Source organism: Neopsephotus bourkii, unplaced genomic scaffold (genome assembly GCF_033783945.1).
Source record: "Neopsephotus bourkii isolate Nb327-2 ecotype Australia unplaced genomic scaffold, CSIRO-AGI_Nbou_v1 NB_1053, whole genome shotgun sequence".
Taxonomy (NCBI): Eukaryota; Metazoa; Chordata; class Aves; order Psittaciformes; family Psittacidae; genus Neopsephotus; species Neopsephotus bourkii.
The window spans coordinates 3,425,042-3,442,302 of record NW_026901542.1 but is presented as its reverse complement, the minus strand read 5'-3'; the positions used below and the strand labels follow the sequence as shown (position 1 = coordinate 3,442,302).

Here is a 17,261-nt window from a genome sequence, read left to right as displayed (position 1 = left end):
ATTATATATCATTTAAGGATGTTCTTTATAGTGATGCTTGTATTAGCAAGTCTGCTATGAAAAATGTGTTTATCAGATAGCTAGCAGCACTTCAGTTTGTACTGGACCATTAGCCAGCAACCTCATGGGTGACTCTATTGCTGTTTCTGGGTGATCAGCTGGGGATTACTGCTTAGGGACTGTAATAACATAGCCCAGTCTGGGTGCAGTAAATCACTAACGTCCAAATTATGTTATCAACGTAAAGTATTTGATAATAATACAAAGCTAAATGACTGTTTGGAAAAGCTGATGTCAGTGGTGTTGGCACTGATGTAATTCACGTGAGCTATACAGCAAATAATCTGAAGTCTGAAATGATTTTTTACAGGTTACGGCCAAGTTTTAGTCTTACTTTAGTCACTTGGATTATTCCCTGTGGTGTTCAGGACATGACATTTGCTGAATGCATTTAAAGAATGCATTTAAGGAAACATATGCAACTATAAAACTAGTTAATAGAAGTTAATAGACAAAATGGTCTGGAAGTGCCCTGAGAAGGTGCCCAGCCCCTTGAGAGCCGCTGCCTCAGGGCAACTCCTCTTCCAACTTGTGTGACACTGAACTACATTTCTGTTTCCTGCTTTCGCTGAAGAAAACCCATGCAGCCAACACAGGGGATCAACAAACTGACTTGGCAGACTCAGACTTACCGAAAAGACAGAATAAGCTTTCCCAAATAGAAACAATCAAGTAGAATCACCTTTTCTTGTTACTACCTCACCCACTCTACCAGCACTACCTAAAGTGAATGTGGATCATCTTCTCTGCTCTCTGAGTATTCCCAGACAAGCTTGTTTAACTCAAGTGAAGCAATCCAATAGGGTATTACTATCTCTAGTTATCTGTTTTTCCCTTTTGCTGATGGGTAGTGCCTTACAGCAGGCAGCAGAATTAATGTCTCAAATCACACAATGTACTGACATCCAGAACCATCAGTTTGGGATTTATTTGTTATTTGTTGTGATTTGTTATTTGGTTTTCCTACTTGTGTTGCTTGTTTTTCCTGAAATGCAAAGCTTCAGGAGAAAGACAGCTTAGACAGAAGGGGAAGGTAATTTCTCTTGGTATGAACAGAAGACAGATGTTTCCTGGAAGACACTGTTCTGCATCATATTCTTTAACTTCTCTTGGATCACAACTAGATGGCATGGTAAGTTCCATTTCAGAGACTCCAGTTCATCCTCCAGCTACCACCATTGCTAAACCACAGAGTTACAGATACAGAATTCCTCAACAGGGGGAACAGCAACTGGAGGGAATTTTGGGAAGCCTGATGGATTCAGAAACTCAAGGAAGGGCAAATGGCACTGCAAGTCTCAAAATGTTGGACAACTGAGGAAGAAAAAGATTTCAAGCCAGATTTTTATTGCTTTTTATTGATTCACTGTAGTAGTTAGTCAATACTTTGGAGAAAGTAAGTCTGTGCTAAAGATTCAGCATTTTAAATTAAATATATGGGGCTCTTCCATAGCAGAACCATCAAAGGCCAAAGAATGTTCCTAACCTTTCCAGGTTAAATAAGGAAGATCAGAGAAATCATTCTGCCCTTATCTAGCATGTAAAAAATCAACTAATGGACCTTTTGCATCTGCTTAAAAACTAAAAACTTTCAGATATTCATAGGAGTACAAAAGTATTGATTCTCATGAAACAAATCTACTAAAATGCAGTTTTATAGTATTCCCCAGTACGATTTCATAAGCTCTTGATAGATGAGAGGTTTTCACCCTTCAGGCTAAACAAAAAGAATTAAAAAAGATAGGGAAGGAACACTGGTTTATAAGTTAATTGATGTAAGAGAGCTCTGGCATGCAATAAGGGCAGCAGTACCTCCATCTACAGAGTCCAGCTGCATGGTACAAATTAGGAATCAACATGCAAATAACAAAACACCAATCAACGCTCCTTTGTGACAGGCCTTAGAAAGGTTCCATTTTGTAGGGTTCCTTCAGTTCTTCAGTACCACCCAGGTATGCCTAGTTTATTACCTGTTCAAAATAAAGACAAGAAGAATTTGCACTTAACAATTGCTTTAGCTGAAATACTGTAAACTAACCAGAAAGGTGCAGTTTATCCACCTCCTCATTAATCAGAGAATATCAGAATGGTTAGGGTTGGAAAGGACTTTAAATATCATTTATTTCCAACCCCCCTGCCATGGGCAGGGACACCTTACACTAGACCAGGTTCTTCAAAGCCCCATTGAGCCTGGCTTTGAACACTGCCAGAGATAGGATATCACTTCCAGGGATGGAGCATTAAATCAAGAATATTAGTGGGCTTATTCCTACATCAAAAAGAAAGGAAAGACAAGACCTTACGTGAAATACATTAAGAATCAGTTATTTAAGAATTCAGCATATAATTTTAAATGTTCTTCTTCCTATTGCCACATGGGAAAAATATACATTATTTTAATGTATATGCTTTCTATATCGAGAGGATTGAAGAGTTTCACAAATAGACGGCTGAATCTACAGCAGGCACGGGCTTGAGACTGAGAAGCAGAAACACTTTCAGTGTTGGCTGAGGAGGTATCAAAAGCTGAGTCTCGCCAAGCTGCCTATTTATGTAATAATAAATTATAACCATAAGGGCACTATGTAGCTTGAAAACACTAATCACACATTAATTAAGGAAATCATGCAGAGATTATATGCTAAAAAAATCAAGAAATTGGAAATACAAAACATAAACTAGTACTTTTAGAAAGGAGAGTATGAAAAAGCAGAAATGGATACTGGGTTCTCTGCCATTCCTTGGTCATTTGAGACTGCAGGGTTTCTTGAAGAGTGACTTATGCAGATGCAATCATGTAGCACATTCCTGGGCAATACCTGAAAGCAATCGTTATCACAGTTACAGCCTGAAATACCCAATCCTTGGCTGTAGTTCGCAGTGCCACCAGCACCTAGAATACACTGCACCTTTACAGTGTATGGCTTGCATAAGTGTTTCATGCCAAGTTTGTCCTGGGCATTTGTGAAGCACGTGTGTGTCTGACTCACATATGTTATGCATCACTACACCACTTGATAGAACCAGGTGGCTAGCAGCCATCCTACAGCTCAGTGTGAGCAGAGGTTGATAGAGGAATTAGGAACGTTTCATTGTCTTTTTCCTTATTCTGATTATTTGCACAGATATAAGACTCGCCTTCCGTAACTATTTCAGCTGTACTCTTGAGTTTTCTCTTGGTGTTACTGGTTAACCCTGCACCCTTGCATCCTCCTCTCACTCTCTCACACAAACAGCCCCACAGCAAAACCCTTCTACTCAAAGAGTTCAAGCCCGCATATGCCTTTGATTTGAGCTTAACTTGGCTTTTTAATTATCTATCTCCCATAGCTCCTCTGAGACAAAGGGCGGTAGTTACACCCAACACTTTCAATCTTATTTATCACAACCTGTTGCAGCAAGTTTGAGGAAACCAGTAAGGCTGTTCAGCGTGGTGAAGAGGACCATTGCATAGTGTGGTTCAGCTTAAGGCCAATGTGCTAAATTGGTTAGGCAGGTCACCGTGCCACAAATGCGAACACATTAAGTTGGAACATGGAAAGAATGTGGGCCATTTTTGCTAAGGAGTGCACTGTTGGGTTTTGTTAGAAATTGCAAGGTATGCACATATTATATGCTGGTGTGAAAAGCTCCAAGCGTTTTTTGTCTTAAGACTGTGAATAAATGCGGTTGGTCACAGCTCACTGCTAGGCTATTTGAAAATGCTCAGGGGAACTCTTGGAATAATTGAAGAATGGTGTCTCCATGGCAGGATAACACCCATTCCATTCCTTGCTGAGGAAACAATATGGTTATATATTGTAAATTATGGATAATTATCTCACATCCTGTTTCCTCATAGCCCTAAACACAGGAAGCCTTTTATTTTTCATGATATTCAACCTTGCTGTTAATAACATCTTTCATTTCTACAGCGGGACGTATTCCAGAGGATTCCAGTCTGTCTCCGCAGAGCACAGCTGAAGTGTGACCACGACCTGGCATGGCAAGAGGAAAATTCCAGCCAACCAATACAAAATTTCTATGATCCTATATAAAAGGGTTGCTACTATCCACAAGGAACTGAGAAAGTCTGATTTCCTAGCATTTTGTCCAAGACAGTCAGCTTCAGAGCCAGAACATGCTTTAATTGAACGGGAAACTCTCAGGAACTGACACATGGTTCCTGGATATGGAAATACAGTGAACCTGAAACGTGTGCTGCCAAATTTTATCTCATCTGATCCCACCCGCTGGATTCTTTTGAAGCTTAGTTTTGCCAAAGATTAAGCCAACAAGGGGTTTTGTATTTAGCTTACTAAATGGTAAACATGGCTGGTTCAAACACCAATAGTAGAACTAATTATAGCTGATTAACCTCTTCTAATGATTTAGAAGACTGAAAAAAACAACCGAAGCAGAGGTTTGATAACTTTGTTTCCAACATGGGCCCTAGCATTTATTAAACAAATATAAGGGAAAAACCCAACCAACCAACAAAAAAAGCAAAAGTCTTCAATTCTCATCAGTGTGTGTTAACTCATCCCACTTATTTTTATTTATAGAACATCATGCTGTTTCCAAACAATGAACCCATGCGTGCAAAATATAAGTATCTCAAACATCTTTTTTTAAACCAGAGAGGAATTAAAAGCTCTAACATGGAAATAATGTGCTCAGTGCAGCCAACTATCTGAGGCACCTTGATACACAAAACACACAACCTACTTAGATGGTAGACATACATATGGCAGAACTTCAAAATGAAAAATTCCTTTAAAGCAATGAGAATGCAAGTACCAAAGACAGAGATATGAGGACACTACTTTATTAGAGCTATTAGCTAATCCACCCATGGGTTTTCCAGTTAATTGATTTTTACTTTTTCATAGTTACCAAACAGAAGCTAAAGTCTAATCTGGAATTAAAGCAATAATCAAAACTCATTGCTGGAAAAAGGGAGAGAAGGAAAGATCCCCAGAAAAAAAACAGGAAAAAAAGATAAATCAAGCGACTGATTTGTAAGACTTCAAAGGCAAGAAGATAAGGAACGACACTGATTTTTCAGGAACAAAACTGATTTCAAACCAATGTCATTTCCTTTTACAGCAGAGTAACAGGCCCCTTGGAGAGGACGGACAGCATCTGTTGTGTATTTGATTTTAGCAGGCCTTTCAATGCTGTTTAACCTAGGAAGGAGATTGAGATGGAATTTTAAAAATCAAAAGCAGATAAATGTCTGTGCTAAGGGGACAGTCTGATCCTGGTGCTCGTGGTGGACAGGACCAAGTGTACCGGCTTTTGATGCAGCAGGAAGGATCCTGGTTATGGCCAGAACAATTTTCCAGAAGTATATACTTTAAATCAGAGAAAGACCCTGCTTGAGGAGGCTTTGAAACAGAGTCCACCACCAGAGATCCTGATGAACAGACTGAATGAAGGAGTAACATATGCATGACTGAACATCCATGAAGGCAGAGCAGGTGAATGAGCTCTGATTAAACTCTGAGTCCACTTCAGACTTTTCTTATGTTGTTTGAATATATCCACATTCTTCAAAGCTCAGAATCCAAGAGCCAGTCAAGCTCAATCCACATCCAGAAGCTGTGTCAGGGGAGGCTTAGCCTGGATATTAGGAAAAAATTCTTCACTGAGAGAGTGATTAGGCATTGGAACGAGCTACCCAGGGAAGTGGTGGAATCACTGCCCTTGGAAGTGTTCAAAAACTGTGTAGATGATGTCCTCAGTCACATAGTTCACTGGTGGACTTGGTAGTCCTGGGGTAACAGTTGGACTTTATGATTTTAAAGGTCTTTTCCAGTGTAGCTGATTCTATGCTTCTAGTATTCTAAGCTCAGAATCCAATAGACGAATCATTCATTGCTCAAACAAGCGTATGTCAAGTACCTCCTTTCCTGCCATCTTCACCTCAGATCCCAGTGATATTTCATCTACCCCTTCAGGCCAAACCCTTCTGATTTCTGAGAAAAATATTAATAAGTATGTGTATGAGTGGAGCCTGACACATTTATAAATGTGCCTATATCATACTGTTTGCAGAGGTTAGTAAAAAATCAGAGTTCATAACCCCCTATTTCTATATCGCTTAACAAAGCCTGAACTTCTTGCTTCCCCTTTCACCAGGCACAGATCTACACCTCACACTGACACACCTCCTCTGAGAGAACTGACAGACCGCTCATCCTTGATGGGCTGGTTCTGGAAGCAGTTATCCAATTGGACAGCATTGGCCTCAGCTGGAAACCTCTGTGGGCTGGAACTTCATGTGCACATAGGAAAACTCAAGACACATTTGCCAGAGCTGACAACAGTAAGGTTCCAGATTCTTCTTTCCATCATAAAGAGTGTACAGTACATGCCCAGTCCAAAAGGTAGATGAGAAAGGGCCAACGCCTTTCCTCCATTATTCTGTATCATGAAGCTGTGTGAGTAGGTATAAGAGCCAGAGCTGGAATGAACATCAGATACACAAAGAGAGGATAAAACAAAAGCACAGACACCACCTCAGAAGTGATGAGTGTTTCTCTTTGCATTCCTCTCTCTCACAGACACCCCTCTTCATCTTGCCTGTCTCTTCTGTGCAAAATGACCTGTGCAGTATGAGTAGATGACAGCAATGCCTTCACAACTTGTGATAGAAGCAGTGAATACCGAGGCTTTCTTTGCATCTGTGAGTCCCAAATGACTCAGTAGTCATTTTAATTAAAAGACTCAACAGTAACAAGTAATACATACAGCAGCTGTGTACAGTATGGCCTCTTTGCAACAAAACCTTACCTCTGTGGCTGGCTAGTCAAACACACAGCTGGTTTTCTGCTAGTTCCCCCTTCTTAATTGCTTCAGTGTATTGTGCTAGGGTCATTCCAGATTTCGGTCTGTTGAAAACACAGCACTGAGTCATCTTTATAACAGGGCTTTCTTTAATCCCAACCTTCAAAATCCTTTCTTTAGATGATCTCATTGAAGATTTGGAGAGTTCATTAAGCTTAATAGCTTAAAGTCAGATTTACCATAAACATTTCATCTCCATCCATAAGTGTGTGCTTTCCAATTTATGGCTACAGTCTTGCTTCTTAATACATTTCCCTGCAGTCAGCTAATGAATCCAGTCTTTTCCTTTCTTCCTGTGACTGTTTTACACGCTGTCCCCACAGGCTGCTCTAAGTTAATTCAAGTTCTCCCGAGTTAATCCTAAATTAATACTTCACCAGTAATCATGGCAACTAATAAGATGTCGTCATTCTTGTCTGACGCTGATAGACATTGTGCTTCACTCAGGCTGCAACAACCTCATTCCGGCCGCGAAGAGACGCTCAACCAAGCCTGCGTACTTGGGGGAGCTGCTTCCCCTTCCTTGTGGATTGTTGCCACGGCAGATGCGTTGTCCTGCAGGGTTCAGCTTAGGGTTTGGCGCTCCCCACTGCTTCTGAGACCTGCAGGAGCTATGGACACACTCACACAGCCCGGCAGCGCCGTGATGGAGTTGTATAAACAGGACTGGTGTGCAACAGCTGCTGCCGCATTGAACAACTTTCTGTTCGCGGTTACCAGGATGTATGACCCTATGTGAAACTGCTCTACAAACACTGGCTATACAAACAGATAAGAACTAAACCTCGCTACTTCCACCACTGACCCCACCTCAGGCACTCCCGAGCGCACAGCGGGATCCGCGTCGCCGCCATCCCCTCACAGCGCCCGTTCCGGTGCCCGACCGCAAACACACCGGGACCGCACCAGCGCCCCTGTGGAGGCATCCGGCCCCACGGCCGCCATCGCCCCGAGCGGCTGGGCCTATGCCCGAGGCTCATCCCCGCCGCGCCCTCCCGTGGCGCTGCGCTGCCGCGGCCGCAGGGCTCCGGCCAACGCTGCCTGTCTCTGGTTTAATTAAAACGATCATTAAAAATAGTAATTAAAACCAAGCCGCTCGGGGCGCACCCACAGCGCGGCGAGATGACGTCACCGCCAGCGCGTCCCTCAGCAGCCGACCTGCCGCCACCTCGCCACCAGGGGGCGCACCCGCCCGCGACTCGAGACCCAGCCCCGCCCCGGCCCCCTCTCACCCTCCTCCCATTGGCTCCTCGCTGGCCGGCCGCGGTGGCGCGTCACGTGCCCTCCCCTTCACGCCTGCCCCCCCCCTCCCGCTTTCAAACCGCCGCCGGAGGACCTATCCCACAATGCTCCTGCAGCCGGAGCGGGGCGGGCGGTTTGGAGGCGTCTCTGTGGTGGCTGCGTCGCCCGCCCGCTGCCACGCCACCTCCTCCTCTCCATAGACCCCCCCAGCTCCTAGGCGGAAGGCGGCCCAGCAGCGCCCCCCCGCGGCTCCCGCCGGCGCTGCGCACTGCCGGCCGCACCAGGACATGTGGCCGGGCGGGCGCTGACGGGGGCCCCGCCGCGCCGAGCCGAGCCGAGCCCAGCCCGCCTCGCCTCACAACGGACCGGGCGCACGCTCCTCGGCCGCGGCGGGCGCCGCTCCCGGAAGTCCCGTGGAGGAGCGATTTAATCGCGAGGAGCCGGAGCCTCCGCTCAGTGCGGGCGGCCGCGGAGCAGTGAGCGTGCGAGGGGACGGCGCGGCGCCAGGTGAGCGGCGGGGGCCAGGGCGGGCGCCTCTCTCGAGAGTGTCTGTGTGGCGGTTGAAAGTGCTCGGGGCCATTCCCCGGTAGCGGGCCGGGGCAAGGTGCCGGCGGGCCGGACGGAGGAAGGGAGGTGAGGGGAGGAAAGGGGAGGGGTGCGGGCGGTGCTGCCGTCCCGCACTGGCCAGGGCCTTGGCCTCTTGTGGCAGCCCGCCTGGCTCGAGTGCCCCCTTCTCCCGCCGGGCAGAGGGCGGGGTTTGCTGTGGGTCTCGGTCTTTCCCCCCCCTCCTGTCTCCTCCTCTCGCTGCCCGCCTCGTGGCGCCGGCCGGGTGGGTGACCCGGCACGGTACTGGCTCTCGGCCGCTGTGACAGGCCGCTGCTGGCGCGGGGGGGGGCGGCTCCCGCCTGCCTCGTTTCCCGAGGCGAGAGGGCAAACAAAGGGGGCGGCCGGGGCGAGCTGCTGTGCCCGGAGACCATCGGCTCCCTCCGCGCTGACGGCTGCTATCGGGACACGATGACCAGCAGCTCTGCCTGCTCGGTGATCCGTGAGCGAGGTGGCCTCAGGGACCTTCCCGCCGCGGCGCTGGCCTGAACAAAGATCCCGGCCCGGGGCGGCAGCGCTGTCCCGCAGCTTCCCGGGGTTGCAAATACCGGCAGCGGAGGCTGCGAGGAGCAGGAGTTAGCGGAGACTTCGCAGTTGTGGAGGAAGTTGCACGGAGAAGCTGTGCTTAAAGCCCCGCTCAGCTGTTGTGGTATCGCGACTGACTTACAGCAGTCAAGTTGCACAGAGTAACACTGGAGCCTGGATGCGGTGCGGTTATCAAGCCAGTGAGGCTCCAGCCCTGCTTGTGGTTTAGAGTACATTGTGTCCTAGTTATCTCTTTTTTCCCTTTGGTGAGTATTAAAGAGTATTATTAGCCTGAGCCTCAAATGTAACTTATCTTTGAGAAGCTATCTCCACGTTAAAACTTCAAAACAACTTTGGTAGGACTAGAAATGGTCCCCTTCCTCTCGCTGTGCTTTTGTTTTAGACTGCTAATTAATTATAAACTTTCAGGAAGAATGACATAACAAAAGAGGCCAAGTAGCTACTGTTTGTTTATCAGTAACTAGGTATTGCTGGCAAATAAGCGTTTATTTAAAATGCTAAGAGATGGTGAAAGCTTTTCACAACTAATTAATTATATAATGGAATGTCCCTGATTATTGAACAGCTATTTTAAGATTGTAATTTTATAGCTTCAATAACCTTTAAGGGAGCTCTAGCTAGCTTAGTGTCTGATGTTACGTTTGCATATCACTGATGTGTTGGGGCTTTTAATTTTCTTTCAGTGAAGCACAATCCAACTTGGGTGTATTTCTGCATGAGTATTCAGACTCTCGCACATGGAAGGAGGATGGCTGAAGTCTTTAGACACTTTTATCATGGATTCGTTCGATCTTAGCCTAAATACTAGGCTTCTTAAAAGAAATGACAGGATGACAAAAAAATAGCTATTATTTGGTTGATTATATATGGTGATCCATGTCTGTTCTACACGGAAAGCTGTATTATATGTTTCCTTTAGAATTTCTAGGAAGATAATGTTTGTTGTGTTTTCCTTGGATGAGAAATAGGTGGGGGAGGGGCTATTTAGGCTCTTAGTCACAATGTTAAATCTTTTGCAGCTTTCCTTTCAGTGGTTTACATTTGTCGATGTGTCAATTTCCAGAGTGATAAAAGGCCCAAATACAGAAATCCATCAATTTTCTTTCACGTTCCACTTCCCTTAAAGTCTGCTTGTAAATTAGCAGAACAGACAACTCGTTTGTGATCTATGGGGGATGGGGGAAGTGGGGTGGAAACCTCTTCCAAGTAGTCTTGAAAGAGAATGTTTTTTCAGGCCTTCTTTTGTAGCAGGTTTATGGGTTCACTAGTTATCTCGTTATCCATATTACCTTTAAATTTGGGAATCCTTCTCCAGGAATTTGGTGATTTTCTTGGAACCTATAGTGCTTGAACACAATGTGAAGGTTGTTGAGTTTGATTTCACAAGGAGATGTAAGTTTGTCTTATTTTCCAGTTATTTAGCTATTGCTTTTGAAACATCCACATAATAGTTTCTTTGTTCTCTCAAGTTACTGTAGTTTGACTTAGTTGATGCATGACTTCTACCCTCTGGTTTTCTAAAACTTGTAGATGGTTCTGCTCGTGATATGTGATGGTTCTGTTACAAACATTTGTTGTTTTCCTGTTACAGGGATTCTTTGTAGAATCTTCTCAGTTTCCCACTGTGCAAAACTGGAAGTTATTAAAGTTGGCTTTATTTAGTAATTAAAGGGTAAATTTATTTCAATTAATGCTGTATTTAAGCATACATTATACTGGGGGGGAGGGGACAGACACCGCTGCTGGAAAAAGTCTGAGGGACTGACTTGCCATACCTGCACTGTAGTTCTTGAAGCCTGGCCATCTGACAGTTTGTTGCTGAGATTTTCCAAGCAGTCCAAGGTGAGGGAGAAAAAAATGTTCTTCCAGTTAATAGTAACAAAACCATGCTGTTCAGTTCCTGTTCATAGCTGAACTGATTATTCATTGTGGTCAACCATTGTATCAAGTTGTCTGAATGAGTTCTGAAATGGTTACAGCTAACCTGCCAAACCATTTTAAGATTAACGTTTTGTAAGTGTCAGTATTGCCCAGATTTTTACCTCTCCCCCACCCAAGTTGGAGATACAATGTTAAGTAGATTGATACTCTAACCTTTCTTCTGTAGTTATGAATACCAGGGGGCTCTAATGTGCATATTCTTTAGAGCGCTCCTCCTTCATGGCTTTTCAGCAGTGAGCATGTTTTGTTTCATCTGTAGGTACTAGTCCACCTTGCCTTGGAGGTTAGTATCCTTTATCTGAGAGGATATGAGTGCAGTGACATTATGTCTTCTTTTCCCTACTTGTTTGATCTCTTTGTACCCAAAAGTTGTGGATATGGGCACAGTTTACATACAGAAGGCTGTGAACATCTCTGATTTGGGTTTGGAAGTTTCTTAGTTTTGGTACCCTTGAACTACTTGAGTAGTAGCATGATACTCTTGTGTAGGAACTTAGCTGCAGTTGTAAAATAACAAATGGAGGACTGCAGACACTGGAAGATGGAAGGTGAATGCACGGCTGCCTTTCTGTTCCCTGAAGCTGCAGCTAGCTCTGCTGTCCTGAACAGTTATCCATCACCGCTGCATGCTGATCTGTTGAAATGCCAAAGGCACAATATTGGAAGGGTGCTCAACAGTTGAATGTGCATAATTAAGTATTTTAGTGGCCCATACCAGATTCAACAAGTAGTTTTTCTGTCAGGTGTTGGATTTGGTTTTGTTTTTATTTTTATTTAAAAGTGCCAAGGAAATTGTCTTGTACTTTTAAAAACATTCAGGTTTTCTACATCTTATTTTTATGGCACATCAGATAGTTTTCCTCAAGACTTAGATGGAGAAAGAAATTAAATTTAACCAAATGTGGAAGTTGTCACTCCTAGGCTGGGGAAAGTAACTGCCTTGACAAAGGATGATCAAAATACTGCATTTAATTATATGTAAGTAGGCAATATTAAAATTATCTTCATGTAAAATGCATTTATTCAGGTAACATATTATGCATCTGTAAGCATCTGTGCCTTACACTTGTGTATGTTGTGCTAAAATGAGTATTTTCTCCCATTCATTTTTTATTATCAAGTAATACTGTCTTACAGATTATTGTGATGAATGGTAGTATACTCTTTTTTTTCTTTCCTCATGAGAACATAAAGTTTGAATTTTAACTTGGGAGCACTCATAGAATGCTCCATGAACTCTATGTTCAGCAAACATGAAAAAGTAGCATTCTAATTTTATGTTTCTATGGCCAGTGGTATTTCTTAACTTTCTGAGATTTTTGTGTATAAATATTGAAAGGTACTCATTCATGTTTAGAGAGAACTGGGAAGACCGAGCAGTGTGTCTTCCAGAAGCTGTTTTATAAAGCCTAATACTGTGATAAATTGCAGTATCTGATTACTTTTTCTAACAGACACTAATAGTAATGTCTTAATGCAGTTTTTATTTAAGGATTAGTGAACTCCCATTAAAATGCAATCTTTGTTCCAGTGTTATTTGGTCTGTAAGTACTGCTTAACTCTGATCTGCCTTCAAAGGTACTATCTGTGAGTAAACCCAAGTGATGCATTTAATGATATTTGGAATTTTTCCAAGGTAGTACAAAATCACTTGGAAACAGCAAGTGAGTTAATGCGTGTTGTCTTTTTGCTTACCACCTGGCTTTTGTTAGACTGCCAGTAGTAATAAGAATGTAAAATGCTGTGGGATCAGTGTCTGGCAGAAATCTTCATGTACGTCCATAACTTTAGATAGCAACACAGGCCAGAACTGCAGCATGAAGACTTCTACGTTTCTTGGTGCACCACAAGAGAGATGGAGACCCTTACAACAAACTGAGCTGTACTGATACTCAAAACTTGAGGTTTAAGGTGCAATCTGAAGGTAGATGAGCAGTCTTATTTGGGCTTCAGCAATTCTGGACATGGAGGAACAACAAAGTTCTCTGCTTTCTGTACAACCACTGAATAAGCACTTGTACACAGCTTTGCTTTTTTTAAACATACTTGCTTTATTACTTCTGATGTGAAAGGTAGTGACCCCTGTGGATATATAGGTGTAATGGAAAGTAATTAGAAGTCTTATGAATCAGTTGGAGAAAAGCAGTTTGTAAGGACTGCCTTGAACTCATTGGAGTTTTGTTTTAGAGATGTTATCAAATAAAATTACCTATAACAATGAAGGTAAAGTATATTCTTCTCTCTAAACCTATGCAACTTTGATATTTATGATGTGGTTTCATCACCCCAAACAGGAAAGGCATCTTACAGAAGTCTTAGATAAGTCAGTTGGGATCAGTGGTTGTGTTGTGGTTATTCTGGGAAGACACTTCGAATGAGAATGGGGTTCATCACTGTCAGGAGATTCTAGTATTGCTGATGCAGGAAGCTTAAGTTCTTTTTGAAGCTTTGCAACGAGATATAATAATCAATCGCAACAAAACCTAGGTTGGTTACTTGAGGATTCACAGTAAAGTACCATTTTTCAGTAGGTAATTTCTGGATGCCATCTATATAGTAAAAGCAACCCCAAATGGTGATCAGGTTGTTTTTCTATTAGTAGACTCTCTCCACAAGTTGAAAGGAAAGGTGATGCAGTTCAGGTTCTATTTTCAAGCTCAGATTTGGGTTTTCTCTCTTACATGGTTGATAGTTACCTTTTGCGTGTTGCTGTTGGTGTTAAGGAAACCTTTTCTCACATACCTGTCTTCCATTCCTGGCTATGTTTTTCTAGCTTTATTTTAGCTATTGTGAAAATGATAGCGGAGTAAGTGCTGTGAAAGCAAGATCAACAGTAATTGAAACTGCTTAATCCCGATCTGTCTGCTACTTCTGGAATGATATGTAATGCATTGTTACTCTACAAATTTTGGAGATCTTGTGCAAAGTACAGTTACACTTAAAATTATTTCAGTTGTCATAAATCCTTCATAAATTCTTTATTTTTTCCACCATTTTCCAAAAGTAAAGCATTTTTGTTGGACATTTGTAGGAGGTTAGTGTAGTGTTTAGACCTGAGCTTATAAAATACTGTTATTCAAAGTCAAAAGAAGCTTTAGGACAATGTTTTTGATACCTAGTGCTTCATCTAGTGCTTTTTCTAAAAAAATATGCCTCTGAGAGACAAAAATATATTTTTAAATGGCTATGTAGCTTTCTTTTTGTTTGTTTTTGAATCAGTGTCTGTATATTTCAGATGTAAGCTGAAACTACTTTTTATGGAAACTTTTTTAATATAAATATATGTTATATTACTAAACTCCTGCTTTGATGCTTAGAATGAAAGAACAGCATGCATTTAACAGAAGACTCAAATTCATTATATTTTTATCAAGTATGTGTGTATGATTCTATGCGTTTTTTTGTAGTGCATTTTTTTCCATTTCAGTAAATCCATAAAATTATAGGGAAGCCTGTACATTGCTTAAATTTTGTTAGAGGTATGCCCTTCAGTTTGCAGGGGTTTGATGTTTGGAAGCTGAGAAGTAAGACCATCATGATTTGGGTGAAAGAAAGAATAAGGCCAGTCTGTAATGTGACAATAGAATGCTATGTCTTCCTTAGCTGGATTCAGCTCTCTTCTTTGGCACAATATACTTTTCTAATCGCCTACTTCTCTGGTTTTGTTGCCCAGTTAATTTTTTGTATATTCAATGTACTTCTTGCTATTGCTGCTGCCCCTGAGCTTTTCATTTGAGTTCAGTCTTACTCTGTTAGTTTTGCCCATCATTTTGCTTCCCACTGTTAAAAAGAAGCAGGTTTTCCAGTGCCGTCTTTGCGAGGTCTTTTGGTTCAGCTCGTGCATCCCTGGTGTTTAAATCCAGTTATTTGGGTATGTTTAGGATGGTATTAAGAAAAATAAAGTTGGTCTTCCTAGTTTCTTTAGCATCAGAGAAATGATTGCAACAAGTCCTGCTGTGTTGCCATAGCACTGGCTGAAGTATGCTCATTCATCTTGTGGGAATGTTGCATGTGCAGTGTAGCAATGGGATAGGAACTTGAAATTATTAGTGTATACTAAGCACAGATTCAGTTTATGGGAAAATAAATGCAATGACTAGTAACAGTGTCTCGAGTAAATGCAAACTTGGTTTTCCCAGATTTGTGACATGGCTAGATTTGGAATGGTTGCTAGTGTGGAAAGCATGTTCTTGATCTTGGTGACTCCGTGCCAAATATCTGCTCTTTGGTGGAAAGCATGAAAACACCAGTGCATCCAAGTAGCTGGAAAAAGTACTCTTACATTTTTACTTCTTTTTTTTTTAAAAAAAAAGCTGTTCTTGGAAATGGCTGACCCATTTTTGCTGACTTTGGTGTGTAATGCTATCCCTTCCAGCTGCAAAAGCATGCATGTGACTAAGGACCCTCAGCAGCGGAAGGCAAGGTCAGGAGTTTATGTTGATTTGATTTAGTTGCTTGGACCATGTGCACCATGACAGTAGTACCTAATCCCTAATTAGTTCCTGTTATTTCTAAATCTCAGTTTCATCCAGTTTAGTCAGATTACTTAAACACCTAAGTGTTGAATTGTATGTTTTGTGAGAGAATGTTATATATTATATGTACGCTGTTCTTCACATTTATTTGTATTATGTTAATCCTTATGGTACTTTGGTGTTTTATCAATCAGTGTATGAAACAGCGTGACTTAGGTCCTGGCATACACGTATGTCATCCCTACGGTGGTGTTTGTGCTGTAATGTTGCTTCCGTTGGGAGTCTTACTGTACACATACATGAAACAGCAGTGAATATTACCTTCTTTTGCAAGTACTGGTTTGGAAAGCAAAAGTCTTAATTTCTGTAAATGTACATTTCATCATCTTATATCAGTCTTTAGAAGGTTCTATTTATCTTGTCTTCTGTATAAAGGGAGCTGTTTCTTTCTGGGGGGAATTAACCATGGTTCCAATGAAGTGTTTCTTCTTAGGGTTATCATGGACCCAGCCCTGCACTTCTGTAAAGATTAGGTCTGTCATTATCTTGTATAATACAGAATATCTTTGGAATGCGTGTTAGGAGTGGCAGCCTTACTGAGGAGCTACCATGCAAAATTGCCTTAGTTCAGCGTTCAGGAAAACTGCACAGCTTTGTCCTTGCTGCCTTTGCGTTGTCAAGAGCTGACAGAGGCTTGAGTAACCTAGTTTGTCCTCTGGCAGAGTGGGTCAGGGTTTTCTCACAAACTTGAGTAATGTCACTAAAGAGCCAGGAGGGATGCACACATAGCTTTAAATTGCAGGTTAGATTGATCAGCACAGGACTTTGAACTAAATGAGACTGCGCTGTGACAGCTAACTCCCCAAAGTGCTTTTTTAACTTCTTCCGTGCTGACTAGTAAGTTTAACTTCATCTAGTTCTCAGTCTGCCAACTGAATTTGCCTAAGCAGTGGGCCATCTTGGTTGTCAGTGGCCACCCTGAACTTTCTGATAGTATAGAGCTGTCATTTCACTAAACTTTGGCCTGTAATGTTATGTGGTCTGGTGAGTAACCTCACAGCTGCTGGCGGATGCTGAAAATGCTGGAGGGATAATTGATTTTGATTGACTTTGGATGAACCTGCTGAAGTACAGTTTCTCCTTCCTGCTTACTGGGTATGAACCCTTAAAATGAGTTCAGAGATTCAGAGCTTCTAGGATAGATATATTCTAGTGAAATTAAGTATTTTGTGGTTGATAGTGCAGAAAGATGAAAATTAAATTTGCCTTCTGTAGATGGTTACTCATCAGTGCCAGTAAGGTAACTAGTACCAAACTCAAATTTGTCATGTCTGAGAGGTGCTAAGTGCTGTGCAAGCTTGTAATCAGCGTTCTTTCACTTCTTCATGAGCTTTCTCAGAAAATGGGGCTCAGCCTTGTGTGATAGAGTGATGAGAACTGGTATACGTACAGGGAAACTTTCTTCAGTGTGGTTTTGACCAAGAGAATTAATGTCCCTTTGATGCTTTAACTGGTCTGGTCACACATCGTACCTCTTCTGGCTTGCAGAAGTATCACTTTTTA

At 42.4% G+C, this 17,261-nt stretch overlaps 1 protein-coding gene and 1 long non-coding RNA gene across 3 annotated transcripts in view; one reads left to right on the top strand and one right to left on the bottom strand.

The window, feature by feature from the left end:
* Positions 1 to 455: 455 nt before the first annotated feature.
* Positions 456 to 7,465, bottom strand: LOC133216465 (uncharacterized). Its single transcript, XR_009726643.1, has 3 exons — positions 6,564 to 7,465; positions 2,746 to 2,879; positions 456 to 2,030 (listed from the first exon to the last, which is right to left on the bottom strand). It is a non-coding gene; the product is annotated as an uncharacterized LOC133216465 (long non-coding RNA).
* A 991-nt stretch (positions 7,466 to 8,456) lies between these two features.
* SCAF11 (SR-related CTD associated factor 11) overlaps positions 8,457 to 17,261 on the top strand; it is a 46,659-nt gene continuing 37,854 nt past the window's right edge. The window contains exon 1 of one of the 2 annotated variants that reach the window (XM_061361198.1): positions 8,457 to 8,640. The gene's annotated coding sequence lies outside the window, so the exon portion shown is untranslated. Of the gene's footprint in view, positions 8,641 to 9,303; positions 9,528 to 17,261 lie in introns of those variants that run through there. The other variant, XM_061361199.1, reaches the window with a different exon arrangement.